A 14,409-nucleotide genomic window follows, 5' to 3' on the forward strand; every position below is an offset into this window, starting at 1 on the left:
ATCACAAAAGAAATCTGCTCCGTTGACAGAGCAGCCAGACTGCTCGGCTGCTCTCTTGACTAAACAGCCAACCAGAAGCTCAGCAAATATGGCTGCCCAGTGAACCAGAAGCATATTTTGTCAACAGAAACTTATTTCTCATCTCAAAGAGGTAGAACACTGTTGATGGAAGTGCTGAGCATTGTCCACAGACTGCTCACAAAACACACTGTGTGTTTAGATGCTTCAAGTTGTGTCAACAAACCCCAGTTTTGTCAACAAAACTTTCTAGTGTAGACATAGCCTATTCGTTTTCCCTACTTGCTCCAGCCTCAGAGCACCCAGAGAGTTTGCACTTAAGCTAATTGATCTTTGGTAGCAGAATACTCTACATTTTGTGCCCTACAAGCAAACTAACAAGGCCACATTCATTTACAGGAAAGTGACGTAGTTAACATCTCTTTCCAGATCCAGAGAAGATAGTTTCTTCTTAAAGGAACTGATGAGGTATTTGGATAGAAGATCAGCAGGCACAAATGCTCATATGCATGGAAGCCCAAAACTATAAAGAGAAGGCTCCCAACGCAAATGAAAAACAGTTTTTTCACCAAAAAACTAAGAGTGGGAGTTAAATCAGAAAGCTTAATTCCCACAGTTATTTCCACAGACGACAGATGCAAGGAACACTTTCATGAGTATCCAACATATATAGAATCAAGGGGGTCTGGCACTGAAAACTGCTCTCCTTAAACCAGGGCCTTCAAAATAGCCCATTGGACTTCTGACAGGAGAGAAAATTAATCCTATAGAATCATAGAATGCTAGGACTGGAAGGGACCTTGAGAGGTCATTGAGTCCAGTCCCCTGCTCTCATGGCAGGACCAAGTCCTGTCTAGACCATCCCTGATAGACATTTATCTAATCTTTTCTTAAATATCTCCAGAGATGAAGATTCCACAACCTCCCTAGGCAATTTATTCCAGTGTTTGACCTCCCTGACAGTTAGGACCTTTTTCCTTATATCCAACCTAAACCTCCCTTGATGTGGTTTAAGCCTACTGTTTCATGTTCTATCCTCAGAGGCCAAGAAGGACAAGTTTTCTCCCTCCTCCTTATGACACCCTTGTAGATACCTGAAAACTGCTATAATGTCCCCCCACCAAGCATGTGCCCTCCCTACCCACCGCCTTTATTATTTTTTTTAAATCTATTTGCCCCAGATCCCTAAATGACCCCCTCAAGGATTGGGCTCACAACCCTGCATTTAGCAGGCCAATGCTCAAACCACTGAGCTATCTCTCCCCACCTCCCGAAGTGAAGAAAGTTTTTGTACTCAATCAAATGTGTTTTGGGAGGAGGGTCTGGGGAGGTTATTCAGCTACTTGGTCAACATATTTTCAACCTTGAGGGCCAAAGCTTTTCTTTTCTACATTTGTTTCTCTCATTCTCTCGGTCATGAGGCTTGGGAAGATGTTTTAAGAAGCAAAGGAATGTGGCAGTAAACAAAGCCTCAGCATGGGATCAACACTAATGAAATGTAAAGAATCTTCAAAGTGGGAGGTGAAAATATGTTAAGGGTGTAATGGAAGAATTTTAGATATTCTCTCTGATGTGAGAAGGACCTAAAACAGCCACAAGTTTGGTCGCACTAAATTACAAATGACTGAGAACATCAGCTAACAGATGATAATTACAATGGGAACTCCATACGTGTTTCAGGAGCTACTTGAATAGCAAAAAAATCTACAGTCTGAGACAGCAGTCCTAGCATAACTATGAAATTCGAATAACTATGAAGCTGAGATAGTCACCTCTGTTGACAGGAATCCATCAAAACTTGGAGTCTAGGGACCCAGAATTCTGCCACTGTGGCAACAAAAGCCTTCAGTGTTCTATCATGTGGTGTCATTATTTCCAGTACTTGTGAAACTGAAAAAGCTTCTTCTGCACCACTAGCTTGGGAGAGCAAACATCACTGCAGTACAGGAGGAACTTATATGTCAAACTGTATGAATTCCATTATGGCTACACAGTTCCTATGGTTGACAGTTACACTGACAAAGGAAAAGTCCCATCATAAATATGGAAAACATAGGAACTTTGTACTTATTTTAAAAAGAGAGCCTCACAAATGAGGAGAGACCAAATCTATGTGTCAGCAGTGACAGCTGTCTTATAAGGAGATTTGCTGTTTATAACAATTTTGTACTAGTTTCCGTAGCAACTGCCACCTCACACTCATGTCCCTGAGACACAGAACATCTAGTAATAACAATACTTTCCATTTCTACAATGTTTATTGGGAGAATAGGCTGAATGCTAATCAGAAACATGTTTGGTTCTTATTGTATTTCAGTTTACTGTGAACATTGATCATTTTGATGAGGATGGGGGAACTGATTGGGTAAGTAACTAAAAACATGAGTAACTGTTTCAGAAAATAAGAGTGAACCCTCCCTTTCCCCAAACCCATTGCTGAATAATGGATTGAGGAAGGATAAGGGACAAACATACAGGAAAACAAGTCAACAACACAGAAACAATCAGATGAGCTAGAACTCTGTTGGCCAGATTTTGTCCATTAGGAATCCCTTTAGGCAGCCTCTCTGACAGGCCCTGAGAAGGCTAGCAAATGCAGTTCATGCTTCAAGTTAATGATGTCCGTTATTGAGATAGTTAAGTTGGCACAAAACCCTATTTTACTTAAGGGTGTAATTATTTATAGACATTATTATACCAGTAGAATCCCTACTGTAAAAACAGTTGTACCAGCTAAAGGTGCGTTGTATCAATATAGCACAGTCTCCTTCCTGTGCTGGAATATGCCACATGCACAAGCAATTTTATAGCCATATAACTGTGTCTCCACTAGAGGAGCTACATCACTTTACCTATGTTGTGCACCACAAACTGCAGCTTGTGATTACATCTACACTAGAGAGTTTTGTCAAAAGCCCAGTTTTGTCGACAAAACTCGTGGCACATCCACACTAAAAATGCCTGCTGTCAACAGTAACCTAACAGAACATGGGATTTTTGTCAACAGCCTTCTGCTTCTCCCCCATGAGGCAGAATGCCTTTCTCAACAGAATCTGTCAACAAAAAAGCCGTGTAGATGCTCCGTCAACAGACGGGTCTTACTTGTCACCGGGAACCCTGTCTGATGTGCTTCCAGTTCACTGTTCTTTCAAGAGAAAGGCTGGGCAGTTCTGGCTGCTGTTTGTCGACAGAGCAGAACGACAGAGCAACCTGCTTTCATGTCTGGCTGCAGTCTGTCAACAGAAGTTTTGTTGGAAGATATCTTCCTAGGTATTATTGCCTTCCATTTAAATTTCAGAAACTTGGCTTAGGACATGCCAAGTAATCCAGTCCTCACTGAGATGGCCAATAGAGGGAACAAATCAGCATTATGTTCTCATTCACAAACAGGATGTGATAGTTTTTTTTCTAGTATGTTTCTTGCTCTTTTAGACTATAAGGCTACTTGGAGTGTGTCTACATCACAAAGGGTAACTGAAGTGCATGCAGCCATACCCAGACTAGCTTTAATGCAGTACACTAATAAAGGTAGGCAGGGAACAACAGTAGTGAAGATGAAGTGTTGTTGGCATTAGCAAAGGCTAGAAGCACAGCTTTGTGCATAGGATTACCAGCTGGCTTGTACTGGAGTGGTTAGCCCATGCTAAATCCCATGTCCCCATAACTTAGCTGGTTTGTCACGTGTGTTAGCCAAATTAAAGTTAGCAAAAATAGGCCTATGCAAATGCATCTCCCCTTAGTCCACTTTACAGAAATGTCCAAATGTGTGCCATAATGTCAAACAAATGTCCATCTGTTTCCAGTTGTTTTGTTAAAGAATCCACTATTACTACAAATGTAAATGTTTCACCTGGAGCCATGACATTAGTAACTTTATCACAATACTTTTAACACAGTCACAGTTACAAAGCAGTATATAGGGGTTAGATTTCTTGTGCTCTCTCTGCTGGCTCTGCATTGCTTGAATCATCTCTAACAACCGACCCAAACAACTCCCACATTGCTCCACTGTCCCACCTCTGCACTTGGGTTGGGGTTGAGGAGGAGGTAGAAAGTGGGAGAGATGCACAATAAAATGAGTTTTTAGACACTGCATATAAGCAATCTCTGAAAATGAATTAGTAAAAAAATAACCATAGGTGAGCCCTCTTATTTTTGGCCTTTTACCATATGCACATGAGAAGAGGATTGACCAAATCGTGTAAGAATCAAAAAGCTTCAAAGTGATTCAAATATTCCCTTGGAAATATTATGTATAATACACGGTAATCATATTTATTTAGCATGGTTTCTTTTATTGTAGAGGTTTTTTTTTGTTTTGGTTTGGTTTGGTTTTGTTTTTTACTGTAAAGCCTGAACCTGCTTCCACTGAACTTAGTGTGAAATTCGCATTGGCTTCAGGGAGTGCAAAAGCAAGCTTTAATGAAATTCAATTTTTTTTTTGTTATTGTCTGAAGGTGTGAGAAAGAAATGGGATTCAGAAAACAGCAGAAAGGTTAACTAGGGAAAAGTAACAGAAAGTACAACATCCTTCAGCCAAGATCAGAAGATGTGCCAGAGCCAGGGAAACCTGGGTTCTAATCAAAGCTCTGCTGACTTGTGTAATCTTGGGCAAGTCATTTAATCTTTGTGCTTTAGTTTTTCTAACTGTAAATTTGGGACCAATAATGCTTACCCACATCTTTAAAGCAGTTAAAGATCTAATGCTGAAACAGACAATTTAAAATGTGGTTATTAATGCACATCTAAACTACCTTCTCGAGGAAAGTGATTCTTTGGTACCCTAACAATTTAACCAGTTTGGAGTAAATTGAGCACTTTTTTTTTTCATTTTTCTTTGTGCTTAGCAACAAGTTTCCTTACAAACAAACAGACAATGCAGCCGTTCTTTATAGCCGAAACATAATAAGAGAACATTAACACTCCAATAGGCAACAATGGCATTTTATTGCCTTTCAACATTAAAAATGTAAATGATTCTAAGACCACTGTGACGGCTGCTTCCTAAATGGCTACATTATCTGAACGAAGCAACAGAAAAAAAGTTTCAAAGGGAATGCAGGGAGAGGAGAAATCTTAATGTTCTTTTTTTAGATTGGGGCGTCAGATTTCACTTCTATTAACTGCCAAAGGAAATCAAAATGGAAGTGAGATGGGTGGCTGTCTTGTATGTCATGCATCATTTCAACCAGATTACATGCATAGCTACTATGCAGAATTGAGCAGCGGATATTAATCTAATTGAATCAAGTATTAGTTTCAAGTTAGCTCAGGATTTTAGTTGTGGTACATCGCACTGCTGTGCGCAAAGCTCGCTTTTGGCAGGAGACTACGGTCTTGCTCCATGGTTCAGCAGCCTGTGGTGTGTCAAAGAGATAATACTCTCTAGCCCCAGGGAGGGGAGAGGGGGTTAAGAGGATTCCAGCTGCACTTGCTCACATAAAAACTCCCTGTTCACCAGTCTAGGAAAAAAGCAGTGGTATCTAGTTCAGAGGAAGTTTGCATTATGCCAAGTTGGCATCTGCTATGAAGAAAAGAAAGCTACTGAAAAAAACAGTCACCGGTATGCAGTGGAAAGAAGAAAATTGAGACCCTGTTCCAACTCACTGCAAGGTAAGCACCTAAGCCATGTTCTTGCCCTAAGGAAGGGAGGTGGAAAGAAAGTTCAGAGCGACTTCAACCAGACCCTTTCAGGCTGCCGTCTTGTTACACTTTACAAACTAAGCAGGGTTTAACCAGGCTTATCGCTGGATGAGACAGCCTGGAAGAAAAAGCAAGATGCTACAGGGAAGAGTAATGGAGGGCATGGTGCTCTTCTCTGTCAACATCAACATCATTCTACCGGTGATGCTGCCTTTTGAAAGAAAGATAAAATGAAGTGTATGACTATATGCCTAGTATTTAATAGTATGCAGTTCTTTTGATGATTTGTGCCATGATAGCCTGGCTGAATTATAGTATGGGAATTAGGTTCTCTCTGCCTAAAATTCCCTACTTGTTTAATTGCATATATATATATATATATATATATATATATATATATTTCACTCCTGTAGCCCCTCAACTCTTAGGTAGCATTCATGTGCTATTATAACAGTTGCAGATCACCTCACCACAGAGGGCTCATTTTTTCTGAGCCTTAGGGAAAGTACGACATGAATCAATAAATAATGGTGAGGCTTCAACACCTCTGAAGTGTACATGCATAAAATGAATCACAGCTTTGATTTGCCTATTCTCAGTCTACCTCTCATGCTCTTTGAACAAGCACAATGTAACTACATTTAATTAAAAAAGAGAAAATAATACAGAACTACAGATTGAGGATGACACTATTCAAAGGAGCAGGGCATACTGTATCCACTTCTGGAGCAATGTCCTCATGGTCAATGAGACCAGTGACCATTTTGAGGATCAATTTTTTATGAAATGTAAATGTCAGAAATTTTATATCCTAACAAAAAAAAATCATATCATTCTGAGTAAATTGCCTTTCTCCCCACAGTTTATGTCTACCTCATTTTAGTGTGCACTCAAATCTGCCATTAGAAGGAACAAAGGATCTATGTTTGTTTTAGTAAGGAAATGAAATGTCACTTCAGTTTTTAGTCATATTCTATAACTTTAAAAATTTTTCAGGTGCCGGTCTCAACTTTCCTAATGATTTTTAATCTTCTGAGGCTCACACCCTTTTGTTGCTATCAGAAGCACAGCAGCCAATATAAACTAGCATAGAGAGAAGCCAAATGGTCAAGTCAATGCTCGGAAACCCCTCGGCAGAATTATTTTAAAGAGATTCCAAGTACTGATATTGGTCATCTTGCAAGGTTGCGGGAAGAAAACGACAACCCCTTTTAAAATTAACATATCCATAACCACCTAGGAATTTTACAGTAAGCGGAACATAGCTACTCATGACAATGAGTGTCTGTAAAACACAGTTCTCTGTTACTTAAAGTCAAAGAAAACTGCATCTAGCTGTTGGCACATAGCACATATGGCACACAGTTAATATGTCCTGATTTATCCAGCAGAGGACAGTGGTAAACAGTGGAGAGAGAAGGCAGGATAGCGCAGTCACTGTTGCATATACATAGATTACAATAACATTTCATGCAAGATGTAGCAACATTATCACATTAAATATGATAGATCAGGAGTCAGCAACCACCGGCATGGGTGACAAGAGTGGCATGCGAGCCAATTTTCATCGGCATCCAAGGTGGGAGCTTAGCCGCACCCATCCTCCCCCGTGCAGCTGGGATCTCGCTCAAAGCCATGCTACCTGTGGATTAACAGAAGACCACCTAATGCTACCAACCACCACCTAAATGGTAAAGCTCTGCATCTTAGTTTGTTTATTAATGCAGATATTGTAAGCAGGACTATTAGAGACTTTAAAAAAATGTCACCAGCACTCAGACTGTACATAGAGGTTCAAAGGTCAAATTTTGGCGCTCCGCCTCGGAAAGGTTGCTGACCCCTGTGATAGACAACCCACACAGGGATGCCAGGCTTTTTTCCTATTCCAGCCTCTTTGCCAGAGTTAAAACCCTGCATCATCAAATTGGTAATTAAATTTTGCTTACTCATTGTGGCAAGCGCAGGTCCTGAACTCCACCAGGAAGTGTGCAAGGTGGATCTGGAAAGAGGAGACTAAGGTCAGAGATTTCCTAGAACAATCAGAACCATAGAGAAAGTTCAGGTTTCATTTCTGAAATAATAATAATAAACCTAACGACATTAAGACAAATTGTACAAAGGTGAAAAGTTTCCTCTACAACAACTGTAGACTGAGACTACGTCTACACTACAGAGATCTTTTGAAAGAAGCTCTTCCAGAAGATTTCTTTCAAAAGAAAGCATCCACACACAGAAAAGCGGATCAAAAGGAGTGATCTGCTCTTTCAAAAGGCAGCTTCCACAGAGCCCCTGCTCTTTTAAAAGAACAGGCCAGGGATCAAAAATGAAGACTTCTTTCGAAAGAAGGGCCCTGCAGAGCGTCTACACATCTTCTTTCAAAAGAAGCTTTCAAAAGGGGATGCTCTTTCTGTAATGGGAAAGGAAAAGCAATTTCTAAAACAGCACCACATTCTTTTGATGTATTTTCGAAAAAACGCTTTTCGTGCGTAGATGCTCCATGGGCTCTTTCAAAAGAGCCCCCTTTAAAAAAATCTTTCGAAAGAACTTCCTAGTGTAGACAGAGCCTATGTGGAGCAAGATAAAAACACCAAATGCTTATTTGAAAAGCAACTCTGGTAAAACGTTCTTGTTCTGAATCAATTTATTGCAAGTACTACCCAAAAGGTAAACTTTTTTGTGTGACTGGACACAGAAGTCACATATTATTTCAGTTCCCAACTGGACAAATACAAATACTAGAATTTTGTTTCCAATGTTAATACTTTTGACTACAAGTTCAAAATTTGTATTCAGCATTTCACTCCAATATTTAGTTAAAAGGACCCACATCTGGAAACACTTAAATACGTACTTAAGTTCCATTGATAGTTGCAGGCCTTAAGTGTGTGGCTCAAATACCTCTCTGAAATAGGGCTGTTTTCCTGAACTCATGTTTATTGCTTGTAAACTCAATATACTGTTTTTTAATTTGCATAGAAAAAAGTTAAGAGAACAAAAAAGAGTATTAGAACAATTTCATTAAAATAACTCACTGAATATTTGTTGGAAAATGTTTTGCAGTATTCACCTTTTTAAGTAATACCTTATCCCACTGAAACTACGGGGAGCAATATAGACACCAGGCAGAATGTAATTTGGTTGAATAGCCATCAAGAATACTTCACTCAGTCATGGAAGTCAAGAATATTTCACACAACACATTTTCCCCACCAACTGATGAATAAATTATTTATGAATAAATCAGTTTTGTATTCAGCAAACTTATAATTATTTATTTGATTAATGTGCATCATACACATTGATATTTGTCATCAACCTAAAAATAAATTAACATATCATCTTCATTATTTAACTAGCTTTAGAATTACCAAAGTAGGAGTGGTTAACATTCTTCATCCTCATCAGCCCCCTTCCCTTCTAACTCCTCTCCACCCCCAAAAAAAGAAGCCAAACTGGTAACATGTGTCCATATTTTCAGATGTGGCCACTGACTGAGTGCCAGAAAACCAGGTTTTCAGAGGAGTACAACACCTGCAGCTCACAATGGGTGCTCAGACCTTACAAAAATCAAGTTGTACGTTTCTCATACTAAACACCCAAGAAACAAGACAACCAAAACGAATCATGCCTTTTGAGCATTTTGACCCTAATGATTTACTTCTCCTCTGAAAGGTGATATCACCCAAGTAGTACAATACCTGTTGGCACCATGCTGGGGTATCAGTTCAATCATGACAAAGTGAGAACTACTGAGTCACCAGCACAACTTCCTGCAGCCTCTAAATAGCTCTTCTGAAAGCTTCTATTGAAGCACAAAAACTACTCAACACTGCTTATCCTGTAAAATCTCCTGGGATCCTAGCAAAATAGGATGAAGCACAGTCAGGGTATTGGAAATGTTCCTGCTGAGCTGGAAGGACTAGTGGAAAGAAAGAAGTTAGATCCTGACATATCAACATTGCCAAAGTCTCCAGTGCACTGGGCATTTCAGACACAAATCCCACTCTAAGTTTCTTAGCAACATAGAATTTTTACAATTTATTTTTGTGGCGAGAAGAAAAGTCAATCTGTTCAGACTTCCAACATTTTTTTTCCTATAGTAATGATCAACTACAGGTACCAAGAAGCACATGAAACTAATTACTTGGCATCTCAAGGTAGTTTAAAGACCTTCTGTGCAGTGTAATGATAAAACTGGCATATTGTTCAAAAGCACTTTCCATACAATTGCCATAAAAATCTAAATTGATATATTGGCTAAATCAAACCTGATGTGGTCTAAAATGTAAGCCAATCTGTTTTCAATTCTGCAATCATTCATTGCTCTGGTTTTATTAAGCCTAAGGACAGAACAAGCTTAAAATGTACTAACTTTGTTAAACAAAGTCTGGTTTTATGACTCAAACACCAGTCTTCACAGTTTAATGAGTAATTTTAAACATTATATGATTTACCTAGATTACTTTGTCCAACAATGGTAGATCCATTTTCCTTAAGTGGCCAAGTTTTCAAGCAAATGGCAGGATCCTCACCAAAACCCACCATCTTGGAGATTAGAAAACGCTCTCTGAGCTTCTGTAATTTTTCTTTTTCAGAACTCTCTCTCCTGGCAGGGCTTGACATCTTGCCATTTTCATATTCAGAACTTGATAAACACTACATGGCCCCCTCAGGCAGCTCATTCTGCCAGACATAAACAGGGCCATATACAGCTCAGTCATAACTCATGCCTCCATCTTAACAGTGTCTAATTTACAGTACAGTCAACTGCCTTTTACATTTTTGGACATGGGACTAAAGACACAGTAAATAACCTCCGGCTCTTCTCCAGCACTCTGCCCTGCTCTTATTTTTCTTCTTCTTTTTATTCTGCTAGCATGCTTTTGTGCACTGGAGGAGGCTGAATATATTTAAGAGGATTTTTGTTAGTTTCTCTCATGGCCTTTACTGCCATCTGTGTTCATTCCAGCTAGTTCAATATGACTAGCTGGTTCAAAAAGGGGAAAAGTACATTTCCATAAAGAATATAAGTGAGTGAGTGTACTGGAGAACACATTTTAGGGATGAGTTATGTCTGTAAAGTACAGAACAGGGCCTCCAAATCAAGTGCTTTCAAAAGACTTCTAAACATAAGTTTAATTGCACCCACATGTGGGACAGAGAGCTTTAGAGGCAATGACAGAGAAATAAAAAATAATTAGTCATACAGAAAGCCCAGAAAATGTTGGTGGGGCTTTGTAGGAAGTTCTTCCACATGTTTCGAATAGGCTTGGCAGAATTTGATTTTTTATATAATGGACAGTTTTTTTTTTGTTTTTTTTTTTTATTTTAAGCATTTTATCTTTTTATCAATTGAAATGCACACAGCTGTAAAAAATTATGACAGCTAACACTGAGTATCAAAAGTTCAAGCTTTATAATCATTAAAACACAAACTTTTAACATCACTTCAAAATTTTAGTCAACTCAAACTCTAATACATTCTCAATTAGCATTATTTTCCCTGACCATAAATTTCAACCATTACAATATATATTCATCTATATTTGTGTGAAGAGTGAAATCACTGTATATTAACGTTACTAACAATCGATATCTTCCAAGCTTTCCGCTAGAGAAAGAGGTGTTTTCAATATGATGAAAACCCACTGAACTTCGGTCACCCAGAACACACACGCAACCATCCACAGAGTTCCATAAGTTCACTGAGTGTTATTTTTCTCTTCGTAGCCGCCTGCTCTGCCCTTGCCCTCCCTTCTTCTGCCCCTGCATTCCACACCTGAACCATCTTGAATCAGGAAGCAAAGAAGCAAAGCACTAGAAGAAATTCTCTATGCATGGCTTTGGAGTCTAGGCTCAGAGGCCCAAAGGTTTGCATTGCGCTAAGAAACGACTTATGCTTTGGCTGCTAATCCATAGAGTCTTGCACAGATGCAACATTTCTATCTGCATCTACTGAAATGAACTGTAGATATCTGCACTGGCTTTTGCAGATTCAGATATCCATGGATCTCCATAAATTTCCCGGGCTCTGGATACAAAATTTGTAGCCCCATTTGTATGTGCAAAAATGATATGCACAACCACATCTGCAGATGAGGATATCTGCAAATATAAAGCAAATATTTGCAGATATGCAGGGCTCTCCTTATTCTTATCTTGTTGCTTTTGAAGATACAGACTAAATCAGCTACCTCTCTGATACTTACCCACTCTGAATCTTCAGATCTAAGGAATTATTCATTGCTCATGTGCCACTATTTTGAGATGAGGGGCACTATACTGTAACACTAAGAATAGTCCTATACATGAAGGCATATTCCAAGAGATGACAATGGTACTACAGTGGATATTTCAGGATAAAGACGACGCAAAATTAGACCTGGAATGTTATTTTGATGCAGATGGGTTGGTGCATTACTTATCTGGGTGAATATTACTTTAACTAGCGTGAACAATAAGGTCTCTGGTGAGAATCAGCACAGAAAAAGTCAGGTATAGGTAAATGGAAAGTGCCAGTAAAGACACGTGCTTTCTCCTGATCAGGATAGCCTTTCTATGGCTACTGGCAACTAGTACTTTATGTTAGGCAGCCACTATCGCCCTACTTCAGTTGTCAAATTTGTGCAAAGATTCAGACCAAAGGGCCTACTAAGGTGCCCCCAGGGGACTGACAGCCTTGCTGTACCCCTGGGTAAGATGGGGCATGTCCTGCTCTGTGCCTCTGGAAAGGGCAGGGCCTTAGATGGAAGGGGTGAGGCTCGGTCTAACCAGCCCTCAGCACTGCCTGGATCATGGCATGCCACCTGCCCTCAGTGCTCTTCAATCACAGTGCTCCAGCGGCAAATCAGAAACCCCGGCTTTGTCCTCTGCCCCCAGTCAGTGGACTTGTGGGCCACTGTGGTTTTGGGGTGGGCAAAATTTGGCCAATGGATAAAAGGAAGGCAACTCTACTCTCTCCAACTGTTTTATATCTGACCACACCACGCACCTGGGTATTCAAGTCACTAGACAAAGCTGCACTCTGTTGGCAAAATATCTGCCCAGAATTCTATTTTCTCTTATTTACAATTGCTTAGTTACAGAGAGATGCAGCCATGATGCAGTACGAGTCTGTGCTAATATCAAGGCTGTGGTGCTGCAGAAACTGCATAGCGTACATTCTGGGGATAAGAATCTCAGCTACAGTTTCCAAACAGCTGTAACTGTGCTGTAATGTTTAAAGGGAGCTTTTAAAAATTCCTTCTTTGCAAAAAAAGTAAAGTTGTAGAGGTTAAGGTGGCAGGATTACTGGCTAGCAGTACATACCTTTTCTGGATATAAAATTTCTAAGGCATCCAAGGAGCCTACAGACTGACAAGGAGTTCAGCAAAATTCAGAAATTCCAGCTTTAGACCAATATATGAATATATATTTTGACATTTATTTTTATTCCGAACAAGGACAAAAAAAAGTCAAAAAAGAGCTTTTTGTGTAACAGAAATCTGAGATACATTTAGACTCAGAAATGTTGACCTTTCCACATTTTTTATCAGAACAAAATATTTCAGCATTCTCAGATCAAAGTATTTTGGTTTTGAATTAATATTGGACCGTCTGCCTGAATGGCTGTGGTGAGTATTTCAGGTGTCTCATGCTTCTGTCCCCTTCTATAAGTCAGATTCTGAAGCCTGATCAAGTCTCCCCTAACGTGCCACAGCAGCCTAACCACAGAAGAAATTGGGCAATATGTAGCCAATCGGTCAGCCCAGCCCAAAGATGAGAAAACAGACATGAGGAACCTTCTGCCTTTCAGGAGAGAAGAGGTAAGACCCATAGAACATAATCAGTTACCTACCAACCTGAAGGGTTGAGGCTAAAAGGGTCAGCAAATGCTTTAATGGACATACAAGCCTCATAAAAAGGTTGGGAGTGCTTAATCTGAAGCAGAACCACATCAAATAGGCTCCTGTAAAAGGCCCTAAGTATCTGCAGGATGTTCACTATCCAGTGCTCCACAATGCATGAAGAGGGACAAAAGGAATGGAGTCCAGCAGAAACTGAGAACAGTGTTCCTTGGAAACCAGTCTGGAGGATGACTACAGGTTGAACGTCTCTAGTCCAGCACCCTTGGGACCTGGCCTGTACCATCAGAGTTTGCTGGATGACGGGAGGTCAATATTGTCTAGCAGCACTGACAACGCTTCCACTGCATATCGAGCTCTTAGGAGACACTTAGGGGTAAATTAGAGCTAATCAACAGCACAGAACACAGAACGAGAACAGGTGGCTGTAAAATTAAGGGGCCAGAGGAAACTTGGCCACACCCTTGATAAATGGTCATCTGGTTAACTAAAATCACACCAGATTACAGATACTGCCAGAAAAAGAGTGTGCCGGACTATAGATTTTCAATCTGTACTCTGATCTTTCTAGTCGTGGGATAAACCCTGAAAGAAGCTGAGAATGAAATCCAGGGAAGCTGAGGATGACAGAAGTCTCAAAAGGCACAGATACCTTTTGGATGATGGGATGGTTACAATTCTTTAGTCATACAGAGATGCTGCCATGATGCAGTATGAGCCTGTGCTGATCTCAAGGCTGTGGTGCTGCAGAAACCATACAGAAATCGAGCTAAACCCCAGAAGGGGTTAAGTAACTTTGTGATTAAGTAACTTTGTGATTAAGATGGAGGGCTAAGCCACATCACAAGAGAAGAGGAGTGTCTGAAGAGTCACCCGAGAATGAAAATAAAGTAGCGACTGCCAC

At 40.0% G+C, this 14,409-nt stretch overlaps 1 long non-coding RNA gene across 2 annotated transcripts in view; it reads left to right on the forward strand.

Moving 5' to 3' along the window:
• Window positions 1–5,180: 5,180 nt before the first annotated feature.
• LOC142015443 (uncharacterized) overlaps window positions 5,181–14,409 on the forward strand; it is a 61,901-nt gene continuing 52,672 nt past the window's right edge. Inside the window, exons 1-3 of one of the 2 annotated variants that reach the window (XR_012646153.1) lie at window positions 5,181–5,631; window positions 11,392–11,531; window positions 13,322–13,466. This is a non-coding gene — a long non-coding RNA (uncharacterized LOC142015443). Of the gene's footprint in view, window positions 5,632–11,391; window positions 11,532–13,317; window positions 13,467–14,409 lie in introns of both variants that reach the window. The other variant, XR_012646154.1, reaches the window with a different exon arrangement.

The sequence above is a fragment of the Carettochelys insculpta genome, chromosome 6 (assembly GCF_033958435.1).
Source record: "Carettochelys insculpta isolate YL-2023 chromosome 6, ASM3395843v1, whole genome shotgun sequence".
Classification (NCBI taxonomy): domain Eukaryota; kingdom Metazoa; phylum Chordata; order Testudines; family Carettochelyidae; genus Carettochelys; species Carettochelys insculpta.